Raw genomic sequence first — 21,786 nt, 5'->3', positions numbered from 1 at the left:
ATACATACATACGTACATACATACATACATATATACATACATACATTTACAAAGTGAAGTAAAACAAGAAGTTAAAACTGGCAAAGATTTAATTTTTCAAGGGAACAATGTTACTGACCTAGCATGGAACATACCTTAACAGGTTCTGACATGTGGTTATGGCACTAAGAGTCAAGTATTAAAGAAAGACATTCTGGCTTCATTCTCTGTAAATAAGTACATCAGTTAAAGCCAGGCTTATATAAGGGATATCTGTGCATGGAGAATTAGAATAGCCATTATGTCAAACTCCAAAGTAGAAGCCTGGAATGCTTCATGATGTTGAAGATTCAAGAGCTGTGATATAACTGTCCAGGGGAACTGCTAACCGAGAATGGATAAAGCCAAAGATAAAGAACTATTTCGATGTCAGTTAGAGATGAAAGGAATTGGAGATGTAATGCACATTTTGATATCAGACATGGAGGTGCAGAGTTTGTAGTTTGTTCAACTTGTTTTCTGTCTTGCTTTGGTACAGTATTTCCTGACTATGTTCTTTTATCTCAAAATTGAAATGATATTGTAAATTCTGTGCCATGATATGTTGGAAGTATATGATCTACATTTTAATTGTTATTTTTCAGGATTTTACATTGCATGGTAGCATAAATTTCAGAAAAGTCGTTGAATTTGTCCTTCAAACAAACTTGAGGTTATTTTAGGGTATGGGAAATTAACGTGGACTAAATACATTATGAACTATTGTATGGCTACAATCCTATCAGGGTCAGGGAATGAAATGTAGTAGTTTGTACAGGAATGGCCCCAAAGACTATTCTGTATAGATGTTTTGACCATAATATGTGGCACAGTTAGGATGTGTGTCCTTGTTGGAGTAAACACTGATTTGTTAGAGGAAGTGTGTCACTCTGGTGGTGGGATTTAACTATTGAGAAGAACAAGTCTAGCCAGTGTGCCCTAATTTCTACTTTTTCTGCCTGTGGATTAAGATATATAGCACTCAGATAATTTTGAAGAACATTTATGCAGGTATACTGTCATGGTTCCCAACATGACAATAATAGACTAAAACTCTGAAACTGTAAGCCAGCTGCCATTAAATGATTTCTGTATGAGAAAATCCATGTTCTTTGTGGCTCCTCACATCAATAAAACACTAAGAAGAACTCCATCTTAGATAGGGATTGTACATCAGGTTTCAGCGTGAAGCCAAACTCCATTTTGCTTGCTTGTGTTTGATTCACTTGAAGATTCACAGTTCATTTCATGTTATTATATTTAATGGGAGCTCATAAATATAGCTTTCTTCCTGTGTTGAGATTTCATTTTTTCCCTAAGGTTATGTTTATCCTCTGATTCTTAATTTATTTCCACTGCTTTTGACCTAACATTTTTTTTTTATTTATTTATTTATTTAATGTAAGTACACTGTAGCTGTCCTCAAACGCACCAGAAGAGGGCATCAGATCTCATTACGGGTGGTTGTGAGCCACCATGTGGTTGCTGGGATTTGAACTTCGGACCTTCGGAAGAGCAGTCGGGTGCTCTTACCCACTGAGCCATCTCACCAGCCCTAACATTTTAAGTATTGTGGGAGAAGAAATATTTATACAATGAAACCTTAATGAAAGTTTTTTTTTTCTGTGATCAACTGACTTTGACAGATATATTAAGTAATATTATTTTGTTGGTATGTATTTCTGGCCTTTGAGAGTAAAATGTATTTTTTTCCACAAAAGATATTATTAAACAGATAAAGATTCGTTTCAGAGAGTAGAACAAGGCAAGTGTGAGTTATTGAGTTCATAGCTCCCAAAAGAATATGAGTATATGCCTTTAATCCCGTGATTATATGGAGTATATGAGAGAGAATCAAGAGAATCTCTATAGGTTTGCTGTGTAGAGATCTAGGCATATGTGAAATAAAACTAAGAATTTCATCAGGCAGATATGCTGGTGCAAGCCTTTATTCTGTGTAGTCTGGAAAAAGAGACAGGTAGGTGTTTCTGAGTTCATTATCAGTCTGATATACACAACAACATACAGTCCACTAATATATACAGAGTTATTGAGTAAAGGAAGCAAGCAAGTGAGCATTAAATGAATGAAATGCATAAATGTATTAGTGTATTAATACAGAAATACATAAACAAATATAATATACTATAAGTAAAGTGAATAGTTAGGAATCAAACTTGTGTTTTCTTGATTTGAATTTATTCTTTCTGAACTATATACAACTGCATGCTCTAAGAGACATACATTCAAACAGTCTCATATACAAACACCATAATATACACAATGATAACAATGCAAATGTCAAGGCACTGTACTCATTTAATGTCATCTATTCAGATACAGAAGCAGCCTTTTCTGTTTCTTTATATGACACTAGTAATTTCATGCTGTTATACTCAAAAAATTATATGAGAAAAATAGCTACCAGGGTCACATGCAAAGAAATGAACTTTAGATATTATTTAAAATCTGTTTTTAAAAAGTTGTTAAGTTGATAATTAAAATAGAGGGTTTTTATATGTGAAGACTGCAGAAGGCCAATGATCTACATTCCAACAGATGTGCTCTTTGGGGGTAAATAATTCCTGACTTATAAACAGAATGTGTAAACAATCAATCTATGTACTACAAATAATATATTCTTTGAAAATATATAAATAATGGCTAGTAATGGTAAAGGAGCTTACCTAAAGCTATTTACCTAATTTAATGCATTTGGTCATGTTTAAGAAATTAAATTACATATTTTATAGATTCAAAATTAAACTATATAATGTACTGTCTTAAATATGTAAATGGGTGTAGTAAATTTGGTCATCTTCTTATGTGATTTTATGCCACTTTAACAGGTATAACTTTAATAACTACAAGTATATTCTTGCTCTGCAATTTTCAATTGAGGAGATCAATAGGAATCCCAATCTGTTACCCAACATATCTCTTGGATTTGATTTCTACAATGTCAGATTCACTGAGAAGTACACTCTTGATAATGCTTTTATTTGGCTCACAGGTCTTGTGCATAGAAAGTATTTTCCTAATTACAATTGTAAAAAGAGAAATTTCACTGCAGTACTCACAGGAACATCATGGATAACATCTTCCCAAATAGGGACATTGCTTCAACTCTTTAAATTTCCACAGGTGAGAAAATTTGGATTGTGGGAACTGAGAGTCACTTCTCTTTGTTCATATTAGAGCTGTCTTTAAACTGAAAGAGTAATTGATCAATTATCAAAACATCAAAGAAATACTCAGAACATGGAGTTAAATTCTGTTTTCTCTTCCTTGTAAAATAAAGATTTAATGTAGTAAATGAAATCCTAAGTCCTTGAGACTTACAGGCCTAAAAAAAATTCTGTTAAATGTAGTGACTGCAATGACCCTTTAAAATATTCTCCTGTCTTCTATTGCTTTAGGGAGGAAATTTTGATTGATGTTATATTCTTTCTCTTTTATCCAATTTACTTCAGATTACCTTTGGACCTTATGATCCTTTATTAAGAGACCACAGTCAGTATCCTTCTCTCTACCAGATGGCCCCTAAGGACACATGTCTTTCACTTGCCATTGTTTCATTGATGGCTCATTTATGTGGTCATGGGTTGTTCTCATACTCCCTGATGACCACAAAGGAAATAAGATTGTATCAGATTTTAGGGAGGAGATGGAGAGAAAAGGCATCTGCCTAGCTTTTTTAAAAATGATCCCTGCAAATGGACTTCACATTTTGCCAAATTCTGGGAACATATGGATGAGACAAATGTAACAATTGTTTATGGTGATGTTGATTCACTAGAAGGTGTAATGAGGAATATTGAACAAAGCTTATTAACACACAATGTCTGGATCATGAACATTGAACATCATGTTATTGACAGAGCTGACTATTTCATGTTAGACTCATTCCATGGAAGCCTAATTTTTAAGCACAATTATGGAGAGAATTTTGAGTTTACCAAATTTATTGAAACAGTTAATCCTAATAAATACCCAGAGGACATTTATCTTCCTAAGCTGTGGCATTTGTTTTTCAAATGCTCATTTTCTGACATTAATTGCAATGTTTTTGACAACTGTCAAACCAATGCTTCCTTGGATGTATTCCCTCATCACATATTTGATGAGGCAATGAATGAAGAGAGCTCTAGTATTTACAATGGTGAGTATGCTGTTTCTCACAGCCTCCATGAGATGAGACTTCAGCAACTTCAAATGCAACCATATGAAAATGGCAAAGGGATAGTGTTCTTTCCATGGCAGGAAATCACCTTTTTACTGTATTTTATTGTCAGCACTCTGGCATAAGAGATTTGCACCAACACTAACTTAGGTATTGTAAAATTCATTTATCTTGTCCAGTATCAAGAATTGTTTGTTTCTAATCTTCCCTAGAAGTCAAGATAACATATCAAGTGAATGATGTTGGGAAATAGTGTGTAAGATACCAGGAGCAAATATGCTCAGTCAAAATTAAGTTCTTTTCATTGATATCTAGCTGTACAGCCTTCTTACAGTAATAGAGGCAATTAATATACTCATTGCTTAATATATTTGTTACAAGAGAAATTAAAACAGGAACACTTAAGTGAAACAATGATGGTTGGTTCATATAGAAATAATGTCTTTTAATCAAATTCTAGACATATTCTAAATGCAAATGAGTCTTGTTAGGTTTTAAAAAGTTGATATTTTCATAAATCAGTTGTTATTGATTGCTTACTTGAGGTTGGTTCTCTATTTTCACTTGAAGATCAATAATAATGGTATTCTGAACACTTAGGTTTTCACTTAGTCATCATTAATGGAATCTTCATTAATGTTGATGTTCACACCAGAATTTAAGAACAATAAGACATGTTCCAAAACCAATGTTTTATTCTGCCCCTTGTGCACAGTTAAATATAAATTTTTATTTTTTTTAAGCTTAACAGATTCCTGAAGGACACTGAAGTGAAAGACAAAAGGTATTTAGATTGTGGACAGACAATAGATACAGAGTATGACATTCTTAACCTTTGAAATTTACTAAAGGGCCTTGGATTGAAATTGAAAATAGGATCATTTTCTGCAAATGCTTCACAGGGTCAACAGTTATCTTTATCTGAACAGATGATACAATGGCCAGAAATATTTTCAGAGGTGTGTCATATATTATCTAAATGCTTAGTGCCTATATTAATAACACAATTATGTTTTCAAATATAGTGATGCTTGGCTCAAATTCCATGACACTTTGATTATCAGTGTAAAATAGCATAAAGTAATTCTAGTATACTGGCTTTTGATTTTTTTTGCATCAGATAAATGGAATTATATAGTCTTCAATAAGTCCTCCACTGCTAACTCACATGAAGATTTGTTTTTCTCCATTTGTAAATAATTAGGGGTGTGAAACAATGTTAAAGGACATTTTCATCTCCAACTGCCTCATGTGTTAATGTACTCTATAAAAATCTCATTTGGGATTAATGTCACAAAACAATATCACATTTATTTTTTTAATGTATAGTCAGAAAAATGACCAAATATTTGTTTTATAAGAAAGAATAAAGGTTTTTATGGTTCTTGAATTATCAGAATCTACAAATTCCAAACCACTGTGCCATAATGTTATCAGAAAATAAATTCCCCTGCAATTTTGGTGAATATATAATGTCACCAAAAACAGAAATAAGCATTCAGATGCTTTATCCTATATGGAATATTTTTCTTTCATAATACCATATAAGAACTTCATTAGCATCCCTTAATTGTTCTTTGATTCTCAATATGTCCTACCTCATCCAATGTTTAATAATAACTTAAAAGTACTAACAGAACAATTTGAGGGTGAGGAGTGTCATATTTTAAAATACATGATTTACACATGTAAGATGGTGCCGATGATATGATATTCTCTGGATGCAGAAAGCATTGACTACTTTAAATCTTTTCTATCTTCCTTGCAATTGTGACATTTGTAAAATAAATAATGACATTCAAAATTCAACTGTAGCTTTTCGCCTTAGCTTTATCTATATGTTTTATCAAATACGCATATGTACAAATTCATGATTTTTGCTTCCATGGTAATTATAAATCCCCTCAAATTGAAAGTCAAGATTCACAGTAATGGTTGAAATTGTGATGCTCAACATAGGTGTCAGAAAATAGAAAGATAGTATTAGACTAGATGGATCACATTGACTCCTATATCATGTTGTTAATCCCTAATGTTTCAAAAAATTGCCCTTAATACTTTAAGGTTCCAAATATTTTCACACTATGATAATTCTCAGATTAGAATTTTAAAATTTATTCCTTCTCCAGGTCATAATCGTTTACTGTTTTTTAAGTATCTTTTAAAAAATTTTATTGGTTACTTCATTTATTTACATTTCAAATATCTCCCTTCCTTGTTTCCAGTCCATCAATACCCTATTCCTTCCTTCTTCCCTGGCTTCACTTTTGCTGCTGCTCCCATCCCCCTCCCTACTCCTGCCTCATTGCCATAGCTAGCATTCCAGGAATCAATCCAACAGAGGACCCAGGGCCTCCCCTCCAATTAATGCCAGATAAGGCCATTCTCTCCTATCTATGTTGCTGTAGCCTTGGATCTATCCATGTGTATTCTTTGGTTGATGGTTTACTCCCTGGGAGGTCTGGGGATTCCACTGCATTGATATTGTTTTTACTATGGGGTCCCAAAGGCATTCACCTTCTTCAGTGCTTAACTCCTTGACTGGGTGCTGACTCAGTGTTGACTCCTTGACTCCTTGTACTCAGGTGGTTGGATGCAAGCATCCTCATCTGTATTGGTAAGACACTACTGGAGCCTCTCAGGATACAGTTATATCTATCCCCAGTTAGCAAGCAATTCTTGCCATCAACAATAATGTGTGGGATTGGAGGTTGCATATCTATGGATCCCTGGAAGGGGCAGTCTCTGGATTACCTTTCCTTCAGAATCTGTTCCACTCTTTGTCCCTGTATTTTCTTTAGGTAGGAGCAATTCTGGGTTAATATTTTTGAAATGGTTTAATGCCCCCATCATTCATCCCAGGCATTGCCTAACCTGGGGATATGGCCTCAACGGGTTATCTCTACTATTTATGAGGTATATAAAAGCTAATGTCATTATCAATGAATCCTGGGAGTCTCTTGCTTTCCTGGAATCTGTGACTTTATGGTAACTACCACCATTTACTCGTTCCTTATTACTACAAAGGATCTTTTAAATAACTCTTCCTTCTGTATATGACCTTCAAAAACTGTTTTTATGTTTTTTTTTTCATAATACACAAAGCATTAGATAACATTCTTTTCATTCTTTTCAGATTCCCCAATCTGTGTGCAGTGAGAGTTGTAAGCCTGGATTCAGGAAAGTAACCTTGGAGGGCAAGGCCATCTGCTGCTACAAGTGCACTTCTTGTGGAGACAATGAGATTTCTAATGAGACAGGTAAATGCAGATATTATGGAAAATTTCATATTTCTCCACTGGATTCAACTTGGGTGTTCTGTTTCTGGGCTAACATCCACTTATCAATGAGTGCATATCTAATAACTTCTTTTGTGATTGGGTTACCTCACTAAGGATGATATCCTCCAGATACATCGATATGTCCAGGAATTTCATAAATCTATTGTTTTTAATAGCTAGGTAGTATTCCATTGTGTAAATGTATCACATTTTCTGTATCCATTATTCTGTTGAGAGACATCTAGGTTCTTAAATACATTAGAAATGAAAAAAGACCTGAGTAAAGAAGACCTGAGTAGAGTCATATATAATTATTTTTAATTTCTATATAATTATTTTTCATTTCTTCTTTTTTTCTTCTTTGTTGTTGTTGTTTTTCTGGTCGTTTTTCGAGACAGGGTTTCTCTGTGTAGCACTGGCTGTCCTGGAACACACTCTGTAGACCAGGCTGGCCTTGAACTCAGAAATCTGCCTGCCTCTGCCTCCCAAGTGTTGGGATTAAAGGAGTGTGCCATATTGCCTGGCTTTTAATTTCTTCTTTTTTATTAGATTTTTTTATTTACATTTCAAATGTTATCCCATTTCCCGGTTTTCCCTACTAAAATCCCTTGTCCCTTCACCTGCTCAGGAACCAACCTATTCCTATTTCCTGGCACTGGCATTTCCTTACAATGGGGCATAGATATTGCAAAGGACCAAGGGTCTCTCCTTCCATTGATGATCAACTAGGCTGTCCTAGCCTAATATGAATCTGGAGCCATGAGTCCCACCATGCATACTCTTTGTGGAGGTTTAGTCCCAGGGAGCTCTGGGCATACTGGTTACTTCATACTGTTGTTGCTCCTATGGTACTGCAAACCCCTTAAGCCCCATGGGTCCTTTCTCTATCTCCTTTAGTGGGGACCCTGTGTTCCATCCAATGGATGGCTGTGAACATCCATTTCTGTATTTGTCAGGCACTGGCAGAGCTTCTCAGAAGACAGTTCTATCAGGCTACTTTCAGCAAGCACTTGTTGGTATCCACAATAGTGTCTAGGTTTGGTGATTGTATATGGGATGGATCCCAAGGTGTGGCACTCTGAATGGTCATAATTTCAGTCTCTGCTCTATGCTTTGTCTCTAACTCCTTCCATGGGTACTTTATTCCCCCTTCTAAGACAGATTGAAGTACCCATACTTTGATCTTCCTTCTTGAGTTTCATTCAGTTTGGGATTTGTTTCTTGAGTAATCTGAGCTTTTGGGATAATATCCACTAAGCAGTGAGTGCATATCATGTGTGTTCTTTTGTGACTGTGTTACCACGTTCTGGATGATATCTTCCAGCTACATGTATTTACCTAAGTAGTTCATAAATTCATTGTTTTTAATAGCTGAGTAGTACTCCATTGTATAAATGTACCACATTTTCTGTATCCATTCCTCTGTTAATGGATATCTGGGATCTTCCAGGTTCTGACTATTATAAATAAGGCTGGTATTAACATAGTAGAGCATGTGTCCTTATTATAAGTTGGAGCATTTTCTGGAAATATGCCCATCGGTGCTATTTTTGGGTCCTCAGGTGGTACTATGTACAATTTTCTGAGGAACTGCCAGACTGATTTCCAGAGTGGTTGTACAAGCTTGCAATCAGCTTTGCATTGCTTTGCATCAGCAATGGAGGAGGGCTCTTCTTTCTCCACAACCTAGTAAGCATCTGCTGTCACCTGAGATTTTATTCTTAGGCATTCTGACAGATTTGAGGTAGAATCTCAGGGTTTTTTGATTTACACTTCCCTGAGTACTATAGATGTTAAACATTTCTTTAGGTTCTTTTCGCCATTCAGAATTCCTCATTTAAGAATTCTTTGTTTGATTCTGTACACCATTTTTTAAAAGTTTATTTGGTTCTTTGGAGTCTAACTTTGTGAGTTCTTTGTACATATTGAATATTAGCTCTGCATCAGATATAGGATTCATAAAGATCTTTTCCTAATCTGTTGGTTGCTGTTTTGTCCTACTGATAATGTCCTTTGACTTACAGAAGATTTGCAATTTTACAATGTCCCATTTTTCAGTTCTTGATCTTAGAGCATAAGGTATTAGCGTTCTGTTCAGGGAATTTTCCTCTGTGCCCATGTGCTTGAGGTTCTTCCCCACTTTCTTTTCTATTAGTTTCAGTGTATCTGATTTTATGTGGAGTTCCTTCATCTACTTGGTTTTGAGCAATGGATCAATTTGCATTCCTCTACATGCTAACTGCCATTTGAGCTAGCACCATTTGTTGAAAATGGTCTCTTTTTTCCACTGAATGATTTTAGCTCCTTTGTCAAACATCAAGTGACCATAGGTATTTGGGTTCTTTTTTGGGTTTTCAATTCTATTCCACTTATCTACCTGCTTGTCACTGTACTAATACTATGCAGTTTTTCGCACAAAATTGCTCTGTAGTACAACTTTTGGTCTGGGACGGTGATTCCACCTGTAGTTATTTTATTGTTAAGAATAGTTTTCAGTGTCCTAGGGTTTTTGTTATTTCTGATGAATTTCCAAATTGCTCTAACTCTGTGAAATATTGAGTTGGAAATTTAATGGGGATTGTAGTGAATCTGTAGATTCCTTTTGGCAAGTTGGCCATTTTTACTATTTTAATCCTTCCAACTCATTAGCTCAAGAGTTATTTCTACCTTCTGATATATGCTTCAATTTCTGTCTTCAGAGATTTGAATTTCTTATCATAGAGATCATTCACTTGTTTAGTTAGAGTCACAACAAGGTCTTTTATATTATTTGTGACTATTGTAAATAGTGTTTTTTGTCTAATTTCTTTCTCAGCTTGGTTATCCTTTGTGTAGAGGAAAGCTACTGATTTGTTTGAGTTAATTTTAAATCCAGCCACTTTGCTGAAGTTGTATATCAGGTGTAGGAATCCTCTTGTTGAATTTTTCGGGTCATTTATGGATAATATCATTCTATCATATCATCTGCAAATAGTGATATTTTGATTTCTTCCTTTCCAATATGTTTTTTTTTTCTAATTGCTCTGGCTAGGACTTCAAGTACTATATTGAATATGTAGCAAGAGATTGGGCAGTTTTGTCTAGTTCCTGATTTAAGTGGGATTGCTTAATTTTCTATATATTTAATTTGATGTTGGCTACTGGTTTGCTGTATATAGCTTTTAATATGATTAGGTATGGGCCTTGAATTCCTGATCTTTCCAACCCTTGTATTATGAAGTGGTGTTAGATTTTGTCAAATGGTTTCTCAGAATCTAATGAGATCATCATATCTTTTTTTTTGTTTGTTTGTTTTTCTTTCATAGTGGGTTGCTTTGATGTATTTCAATATATTGAACCATCTCTGCATCACTGGGATGCCTACTTATCCATGATGGATGAACATTTTGATGTGTTCTTGGATTCATTTTGCAAGAATTTTATTGAGTAATTTTGCATCAATGTCCATAAGGGAAGTTGGTCTGAATTTCTCAGTCAGTGTGCAGTGAGAATTGTAGGCCTGGATTCAGGAATGTAACCTTGGAGGGCAAGGTCATCTGCTACTACAAGTGTACTCATGTGCAGACAGTGAGATTTCTAATGAGACAGGTATATATAGATATTATGGAAATTTTTTGTTTTTCTACTGGATAACAATGTGCTAGCAAGTGAAAAAGATCTGAGTAGAAGTCATATATGAACATTTTATTTCTTCTTTAAAGGACATGAAATGTCATATTTATCACCAACCACTTTAAATTGCTCAACACATTCATTAAAGATCCTTCTTCATTTATATCTTTAATCCAGTGCCAATTCTAGTATTTGTAGACACAATATACTTTCCTGTACTTTTCTATGCTTTTCATTTCAGAGTACTACTTAACATGTATTAATAAAGTATCAAAGATAATCTTTCAAAATGCATTTTAATGATTTTTAAGAGCCATTGAAGGCTCAGACCTTTTGAATCTTCATAAGGAACAATAACAGCTTATTTCTCATTTTTACTTATTTCATAATTTTATACAATTTTTTTTATCACATTCACCACTCAAACTCTTCCTAGATTTATTGCAGCCTTACTAACTTTTATTGTAGGAATAAAAAAAATCTAATACACTTCAGGATACTCATGTATAGTTACATTTGTGAATGCCACTTAAAGGTTGTTAACCAACCAGGTCCTGTACACTGAAAAGGAAAACTGATTATCCTCCCAGTAGCTATCAATTGCTAATACCTCATTTTCTGGAGATAGGGGTGTCTTCATGGCTATCTCCAATATCTGTGCTGAAATTTGTCCGTGTTAAACCAGTATGCATCTAATACAGTTTCTCATGTGATATGAATTCATGGGAACATTTTCTCTGTGTTCAGAAAATATTATTTTGCAATCTTCTGTACTCTGAAGGTCTTGGTAACTTTCTGGCATCTATTGGATTAGAGTTTTACATAAATTTTTATTTAGATACTAGACCCGTTAGGAAAAATTAGGGATTTTGGTCTTTTGGAGGAGGTGTACTGCCAGGAACTGGTTTTAGGTTTTAAATGTCCATGTGACATCTGATCTCTATTTTTTTCTTTTTCCTGCTGCTGCCTTCTAATCAGGATTTAAGCATTTAATTTGTGTTTCCATGAGATCTAATCTCTCCCTGGCTGCTTCTATGCTTCTTGCTATTATGGAAATGAAAAAAATTCTCTATATCTGTAAGCACATACCATCTTTAACTTATTTATTTATTTATTTATTTATTTATTTATTTATTTATTTATTTGCAATCCAGTAATGGTACCCTCTCTGTGGCAACCCTCCCACAATTCCTTATTCTGTGATTTCATCTCCACTTTGACCTTTGTGCTTCTTAAGATTCTTAATTTCTGCAGGTTTATCCAAGGTTATCTGTGCTTTTTGGCTAATATCAACTTATTAGGAGAGTACATGTGATGTATTTTTTGGGGACTGTGTTCCTTACTCAGGTTGATATTTTATACTTAGATCCATTTTCCTTCAAAAGTCCTTATGCCCTTGATCTTAGTAACTGAGAAATATTCCACTGTGTAAATGTGCCACATATTCTGTATCCATTTTTTTTCCATTATAGGGCATTTGGGTTGCTTCCAGCTGTTGACTCTTACAAAGGAGGCCACTGTGAACATAGCATTGCATGTGTCCCTGTGGGAACTATTTGGGTATATACCCAAGAGTGGTATAGCTGGGTTTTCAAGTAGGTCTATTTCCGATTTTCTGAAGAACTCCAAGAGTGATTTCAAGAGTGGTTGTACCAGTGTGTAATCCCAAAAGCAATAGTGGAGTGTTCGACATTCTGCTCATCCTTGCCAGCATGTACTCTCACCTGAGTTTTTGGCCTCAGCCATTCTAATAGGTATATGTTGGAATCTCAGCGTCATTTTGATTTGTACTTCATTAATCAATAAGTGCTTTTTAGCCTTTAGAGATTTGTCTGTTGTTAATTCTCTGGTTTATGCTGAGTTTCTTGATCCACATGGACTTGAGTCTTCTGAAAGGTTATAAATATTGACCTGTTTTTATATTTCTTAATACAGACTGTTAATTAGAACAGCACCATTCATTGAGTATGCTTTCTTTTTTATTTTTATTTTTTCATTCTTTCTCTCTCTTTCTCTTTCTTTCTTTTTTTCTTTCTTCCTTCCTTCCTTTCTTTCTTTTTTTCTTTCTTTCTTTCTTTCCTCCTTTCTTCCTTCCTCCCACCTCCCTCCGTCCCCTCCCCTCCCCTTCCTTCCTTCCTTCCTTCTTTCCTTCCTTCCTTCCTCTATTCTTTCCTTCCTTTCTTTCTTTCTTTCTTTCTTTCTTTCTTTCTTTCTTTCTTTCTTTCTTTCTTTCCTTTTTTGGATTGTATGTTTTTAGCTTCTTTGTGAAATTAAAAGTGTCCATATGTATGTGGGCTTATGGCTGTGTCTTCTTCTCTATTCCATTTACTGACCTGTCTATATATGTACCAATACAATGATTTCTCTTTCTTTTTTATCAGTATTGCTCTGTAGTACAGCTCTATGTCAGGGATGTTATTTCCACAAGAAGTTCTTTTCCTGTTAAGAACTGTTTATGCTAAGCTGTGCTTTTTGCTTTTCTATGTGAAATTGAGGATTGTTCTTTCAAAGTTTATGAAGAACTGTGTTGGAATCTTGATAGGGATTGAATTGAATCTGTTGATTGCTATTGGTAGGATGGCCATGTATACTATGGTAATCCTACCAATCTATGAGCATGGTTGGTCTTTAAATTTTCTGAAGTCTTCTTTAATTGTTTTCATGAAAGACTTGAAGTTATTGTCATATAGATGCTTCACTTACTTGGTAAAAGTACCACCAAGATATTTTATAATATTTCTGCCTATTGTGAAGGGTGTTGTCTTTCTAATTTTTTCTCATCCTGTTTATCCTTTGTGTAGAGGATGGCTAATAAGTTGTGTGAGTTAATTTATTATCCAGCTACTTTGCTTAAATTGTTTATAAGCTGTAGAAGGACTCTGATAGATTTTTTTGAAGTCGCTTATGTAAACTAATATATCATCCACAAATAATGATACTTGATTATATCTTTTTAAATTTGTGTTGCCTTGATCTATTATTGTTTTCTTACTGCTATACCTAGAACTTCGAGTGCTATATTGAATAGATAACTAGAGAATGGGCATCCTTGTCTTGTACCTTTATTAGTAGGACTACTAAAAGTATCTCTCCATTTAATTAGAGATTGGCTAATGATTTGCTGTATATTGAGTTATTATGTTTCATTAGGGCCTTAAATTCTGATCTCTCCAATACTCTTAACATGAATATTTATTGTATATTATCAAATGCTTTTTCAGCTACTCGTGAGATAACCACATTATTTTCTTTGAGTTATTTTTTTTTATGTAGTGGATTACATTCATGGAATTTTGTATATTCACCCATCTCTGTATCCCTAAAATTCTACTAGAGAACTCTACAGCTGATATAACCAATCAAGAATATAGCTGGATACAAAATTAACACAAAAAAATCAGTACTTTCCTACACATAGGCAAAATAATGTCTGAGAAAGAGGTTAGAGAAACACTACCATTCATAATAAATGCAAATAACATCAACTTCATGTAGCTTTAAGTATGTGAAAGATCTGTATGACACAAACTTCAAGTTTCTGAAGAGAGAAATTGTGGAACTTATCAAAAGATGAAAACATCTCCCTTGTTTGCAGATCCATAGAATTAACATAGTGCATATGGCCATCTAACCAAAGTCGATGTCCAGTTTTATTGCAATCTCCAACAAAATTCAAACACAATTTTTCACAAATTTTGAGACAATTATCAACTTCAAATGGACACTTCTGATTATTATAAAGTGCTCATACAAATATCACATTTCAATAATGGTAAATAATAACAAATTTTCCTCTCAAAATTTTAACCAAGCATAATCCTCACACACACACAAACATAAACATGAATATATAAGTGAATTCTTGAATGTATCCTGTTTATGCATAAAAAGTTTCATTCACACACTAAGAATACATCTGGTCAGTGTATTTTAATTCATTATATTTTACAACAATATGTAGCTCAAAAAATGCTAAACACTGTAAATCTAAAAAGATAACTGATAGAAAGTTAAACAGTAAGTTAATATTACCTATTATAAATTAAAATATCAATTCAATGTTCTTGATGAAGTAAAATTAACACTCTGGTTGTCAATTACATTTTTTAGAAATATAGAAATATTATGCAATCCACTGTCTTGGTGTTTTACTAATGTATGAAACCACCATGACAAAGTCAAAATATATAGGGACAATATTTAAATTTTACTGGCTTACCAGTTCAGAGGTTCAGTCAATTATCATGGTAGGAGCATAGCATCATCCTGTCAAGCATGACTGAGGGGAGCCTACATCTTCTTCTGAAGGCTGCTAGTAAAAGACTGGTTTCTTGGCACATAAGAAAAGGGTATTAAAACCTATGCCCACCCTCACACAACACCTTCAACAATACGTTAGAACACCCTGGGCCAAGTGTATTAATACTAGGACTTTCCACTCTCTGGGCTCCATTTGCATGTTTAACCACTTGAGTTTATGAAGTCAATAGCTAGGCATAACCTTATGAAAAAGTACATTTTGTCCAAACTATAACATTCATATATTTTATAAAATACAACATAAATAAAAGTCCAATTTCAAAGTCTCTTTTGCGATTATTTCAAACTCTTAAGCAAGACACAAAATAGTTGGGCAAATTCCATCCCTGGATATCCAAGTCTGACATCAAAGAGATCTTCAGATCTTCACTACCTTTTCATCTTTGTTGAGTACAAGAAACTTTTTTGTCCTGGGCTTGTTCCAATTCCTGCTAGCAGCTTTCCACAGTAGATATCCCATGGCTCTGGAATATTTAACATTTTGTGGTTTCCAAGGCTACTTCAACATTATTGCTTCTTTCAATATCAGGGAACTAGACATGATCTTCTAGGCTCCCTCAAAGGGATTGCCATATATCTCTAGCTCTGCTCTCTATAGCAGCCTATTCCCTTGATGATTCCACTCTATTCATGTTCATGATTGTGTTGATCATCCCATACAGTTGGCATCTCCAATGCACTAGGTCTTGTATTTCAGCTAGGCTTTACTAATAGCCTCTCATAGGCTCTCTTCATGATGCTAAGCCTCAAATTCATTGCATGACTCCTCTAATCCTAGGTCATGAACTGCAACTGAGGCTCTAACATCTCCAATGCCATTTCAAGGCTTCTTATAGTACCAAGCCTCAGTTACTCTCCACGAGCCTTTCATAATTTGAAATCCAGTAATACCTGGGTAACTGTGACACCAAGTCAAGTTGCAGATCAATGTAAAACCTTGGCCATCTCTGGAACACAGCTTTTTTACTCTCAGAAATGACTTCACAGATGATTTCCCCTCAGTGATGCTGATCAATTCTTAATTATTGCTAATTTCCTAGCTCCAGCTAACCAGCATCCATTGTTCTTTTAGTCTCTTATTCTTATTCACTAATAAGCCAGAACTGAATGGCCAATGATTCTGAGTTTGGCTGCTTACTGGGGCTGGAATAAGGCTCCCCTTTGTTCTATTAGCAGCTTTTGTTTTAAAACTCTGTAACTGCAGAAGCTTGGCTCTCCATCGACTTGCTCTGTAATTTGGCTTTAAACTCAAAATCTGTATGGCTCTGTCCCTAGAATACTTAGATATAATATATGTACTATATCACATGTGGATTTAAGATTTTCCCTGCATTGAACATGCTCTGTCACAGGCAGCCCTGAAACTCAAGGATCTGCTTTGCAGGAAAAAAAGTATGGTAAAATATTTGCTCAGGGTAGGTCCACTGGGTGATGTGAGATTCCTGAAATTTGAATGTCCACATCTCTATGGGACTGCTGGGCAGGTATCACTTTTGGGGTGAGGGAGGATACAGTTTGGGGTCCCCACTGACCAGCTGTATTCAGGCCCAACTACTAGCCACTACAGATGTCATAGGGTTCCATGGAAGAGCCATTTCTAGGTGCCCTGGATTTCAAGGAGGCCAGGGATGACAGATTCTCACTCATAGACATGCCACATGCTGCTCTATGTCATGGATGGGCTGAGAACAGATTGGAAACTCATGGGCAGACTCTGACCCAGGTCTGAGGAAAAGGGCAGCAGGAGATCTCCAGCTGTGTTCCCACAGAGAAGAGAATGTTTAGTTTGGTCAGTGGGGAGGTTGCTTATCTGGAAGCCTTGACTAAACTTTAGGGAAGCTTTCTGGTGGGAAGTTAGACAACACAGCTCTTTAGGGGAAAATGTACTCCATTGCTCCTGCACACTAGATCTCAAAGAGAAGAGGCAGTCCATGGTCTTAGCATGTAAATTGCAGAAAGGTAGAGAGAGGAAGAGAGTAGGGAAATAGAGGCAGGATATACTGGACATGTGAAGACAGGTGGGAAGGGAAGGCAGAGGGGGGGGGAGCAAGGGAACAAGAAAATAAGAGGTAAGAGTGAGGAGCAGGTACGCAACTTTTTTATAGTGCGATGCACTATCTTGACAGTTGCCAGGTAACACTGGGGTACCTGGTTGTTGCCAGGTGACTATAAGGGTAGAGTGCAGACAGTATACCAGTATCTTGTGACATTGCCTACAAGACTAATGGCCATGTATCTCTCGGCAGGGGTCTGTGGGAAGTATAGCTGTGAGAGGATCCAGGCACCCAAGAGGCATGGCTGAACACTTATCCATCATCTAGGTCAAAAGACTGTGTCTTCCAGTCTCAACATATGGATCACAAGTTTGTCGTCTATTTCTAGACTACATTCCTTATTAAAACTCCAAATTATCCCCTTTACAAATGCAAATTCAAACAATAGTTTGGTTGGGTGAGATCTTGCACAGAGATCACCACTCTTTTTACTATGTTTTCTCCTTGAAACTAGCATCTATCTTCATTTCGTTTCCTGGTGCCCATTTGTTTTTACTTGAACCATATGTTTTCTGTCTTTCCATTTTAGACTTGCTATGCTTGTATGAAAATGCTCTTCATGAGACTTAATCAGATATCAAAGCCTCTGTTCATCTTTTGGGGACTTACTGTGTTAATTTAGTTATTATATATGTCTTTATCTTACTCTCAGGTAGGATTTTTACAAAAGGGCAAAAGACAAACACCTCCATCAGCAAAATATAACAAGAGCAGCACCTTATTGAAATTCTTCTCTTCTGAAACATCTACAACCAGTCTTCCACAGTTAAAATCAACCTTAGCAGCAAAGTTTTCCATATTCATTCAAGGGTGGCCCATTAAGCTTAATTTAAAGAATGTTACTCTTTATCAACCCAAAATCTCAAAACTCACATTTTCCCAACCAAAACCATGATCAGATCAATCAAACAAATATCTCACTACAGGCACTATCTGGTGTGTTAGTTAGGGTTTTACTGCTGTGAACAATCACTTTGACAAAGTCAACTTTTATATTTCATTGTGACTGGCTTACAGTTTCAGAAGTTCAGTTAATAATCCTCAAGCTGGGAGAATGGCAGCATCCAGGCAGACATGGAACAGGAAGAGCTGAGAGTTCTGTATTATCAGGTTAAATCTTCTTGGAAAAGAATAACTTCCAGGTATCTAGTATGAGGGTCTGAAAGCTGACTTCCACAGTGACATACTTCTTTCAACAAGGCCACAATTCAAAAGAGTGCCACTATCTGTGTCAAGTATATTCAAGCTATCATATCAACATTATGTATTTTATAAATCTTGGAGCATCTATTTAAAGTTAATCACAATATTAATGAAAATATTAAAAGGTTCCAGGGCATAATATTATATTTATTTCAAAATTCCCTCATAGTTTCTATAAATATTCATAATAAATGAAAATATGTGCTTCCTTCAGATGTTAAGGAAATATAATACTGAATGATTTTAAGCACTGTACAATGTAATAAGGTATATTCCAAAAATTCTATCAGAGAATGAACAGAATTTCAAAACATAAGGAATTTTAAACAAGAAAGTAAATTTAGTATTCATGTATAAGAAAGCATTACCTGAAAATTTTTGCAAAACCTTTTTCTTCTAATCTAGATTTTCCATGTGTAAATTAAGAAGGATTTGAGAATTATGAGTACTATCAAGGCAACAGTAGGTTTTTCTTATGTAGCTTAGTATTATAGTTACTTTCAAAAGAGTTACACTAATGTCAGTAAAGGCAGAAAAATATTGTGTATAAAGAGAATAAAGGCATATCTATTAAAATTTAAATAATAGTCAAGAAGATTTTTAAGTAATTTATTGAAAGTTGTTGAGTAGCTGAAAAGCTACAGTACTGTTCTTCAAAAAGTTAAGGCTTGAGAGTCTCCCAAATTTCCCAGTAAAGTCATTCCCAATTGTACATACATTGGCTCTACTGAATGAACAAAGTGGCAATAAAAATGTCAAAGTAAGAGATAGAGAGCAGAAGGAGTTGTTAGAATAAACTGAGGGAAAGGAAGGTGCATGATAATTTTATTTATAAAAGAATTCATAAAATGATATTATACGTGAAGGTAAAAGTGGAAATTAATGTGGAAGCAACAAAGTTCAGTTTATCAATCTAAACTTCCGCATACTATTATCTGTATTACTTTGTACCTAAGAAAACAAAAGACAGTGGTTTCTTGACAGTCCTAGGAGTTAAAAATGTCTCATAATAAAAGGAATCACCGTGTAATGGACTCCTCTTTTCATGATAACCTATATTTTTGACATGATCAATACCAGTGTGTGAAGTGTCCAGAAGGTCATTATGTAAATACAGAGAGGAACAACTGCTTCCAAAAATCTGTGAGCTTTCTGGCCTATGAAGACCCCTTGGGTTGGCTTTAGCCAGTATAGCTTTGTGCTTATCTGCACTCACATTCTTTGTTACTGGCATCTTTGTGAAACACAGAGACACTCTGAATGTAAAGGCAAATAATTGAGCTCTTGGTTACATTTTGCTCCTCACACTCACATCCTGTTTCCTGTGTTCTTTGAATTTCATTGGTCAGCCAAACACAGCTACCTGCATCCTTCAGAAGACTACCTTTGTAGTTACTTTCACTATGGCTCTTGCCACTGTGTTGGCCAACGCTATTACTGTGGTCCTTGCCTTTAAGGTCAGTTTTCCAAGGAGAATGGTAAGGTGGCTAATGTTATCAAGGGGTCCAAACTACATCATTCCTATTTGCTCCCTGATCCAGCTTCTTCTTTGAGGAATATGGATGACAACCTCTCCACCATTCATTGACCAAGATGTTCATACTGAATATGGACACATCATCATTTTGTGCAATAAGGGCTCAGCTGTTGCCTTCCACTCTCTCCTGGGTACTTCTGCTTCTTGGCCCTTGGGAGTAGTAGTACGGCCTTCTTGTCTAGAAATTTGCCTGATACATTCAATGAATCCAAATTTCTGTCATTCAGTATGCTGGTGTTCTTCTGTGTCTGGATCACTTTTCTTCCTGTCTTCCACAGCACTAAAGGGAAGATCATGGTGGCTATGGAAGTATTCTCTATCTTGGCTTCCAGCACAGCACTCCTTGCCTTCATATTTGGTCCCAAGTGTTACATTATCTTGTTTAGACCAGAGAAAAATTCATTTACTCATATGCGGAAGAAAACATACTCTAGAAAGAAGAAATTTCCTACAATATAGTTGAAAAAAATAAATGTAGCTTTTATGTTAACAATTTCATAAAATGAATCACTCATATATCATTCTAAAATATCTTATACAATACTACGATGAATCCAATTTTATCATGTTATATTCCTTTATCCAACTATATTATACTGTTATAGTGTGAGAGACATTTATTTTCCACGTTTGACAACCACTTTTGCTCTGGTGATTCAACTGCTCTGAGTCTAAGGCCTGATGGCTCCATTCCTGGATCATGTCAAATGTTTCAGTCCTTTCTGGATAGAAACTCTTCTTTTTTATTTATTGTTTTAATTTTTTAAACTTGATGAGTATTCTTCCTTCTGCCAGAAATAACATAATATTTAGTTTAGAAATTCCACTGGAATTTAATTTTTAATGTACATAAATTAATCATACTAAAATTTTACCATACAAGTAGTGTTTAAATTATTATATGTTCAACGAAATATATTTGAAAATGAACAAAATAGAATATGTAATGATCTCATAACATTTAAGTAATTTATAATTGACGGTTTGGATTTTTTTTCTATTGAAACCACCACCTCTAATAATTTAATTGAAAATTTTTATAATTTTATAGCAGTCTAGTTCCAAGCATTATATTTTGCATACTAACTTCGTTGATAGATCATTTAGAAATGTAATTTATTACCCAAAGTAAATTTGAGTCCACCAGATCAATCTACTAAGAGCCAATACTTATAGTTTGACAATATTTTCGACATTTTGAGGTGTTTGTATGTTAGCCAGATACCCTCATATGCATTTAAACTTAGACATTTACATATATATTATGTAGTATATACATTTCTGGTGAATCAACTCATTTGAGAATTGCTGACATCACACCTTTTTCATTTTGAACTTTTGTAATGTTCTGTGATATAAATTGTTTATTTGATTTTTATCAATTTAATATTCACTTACCTAATTTTCTGTATATTGGTGTAAAATATCCAATCAAAATCCAAAATCATGTATAGCCTTCTATTTTATTACTACCCATTGCTACATGATTCATTATTATTTTGTAAAAATAATAGACATTATACATAAAGTAAGCTTTTCTTTCTGTTATCATTGTTATATCATGTATATACATATATA

General features: G+C 34.8%; 1 pseudogene; it reads left to right on the top strand.

The window, feature by feature from the left end:
* Window positions 1–373: 373 nt before the first annotated feature.
* Window positions 374–20,667, top strand: LOC110288881 (annotated as a pseudogene).
* Window positions 20,668–21,786: the final 1,119 nt, after the last annotated feature.

The sequence above is a fragment of the Mus caroli genome, unplaced genomic scaffold (assembly GCF_900094665.2).
Source record: "Mus caroli unplaced genomic scaffold, CAROLI_EIJ_v1.1 scaffold_7505_1, whole genome shotgun sequence".
Lineage (NCBI taxonomy): Eukaryota > Metazoa > Chordata > Mammalia > Rodentia > Muridae > Mus > Mus caroli.
The sequence above is the reverse complement of the archived record's forward strand: the minus strand, read 5'-3'. Positions and strand labels throughout refer to the sequence as shown.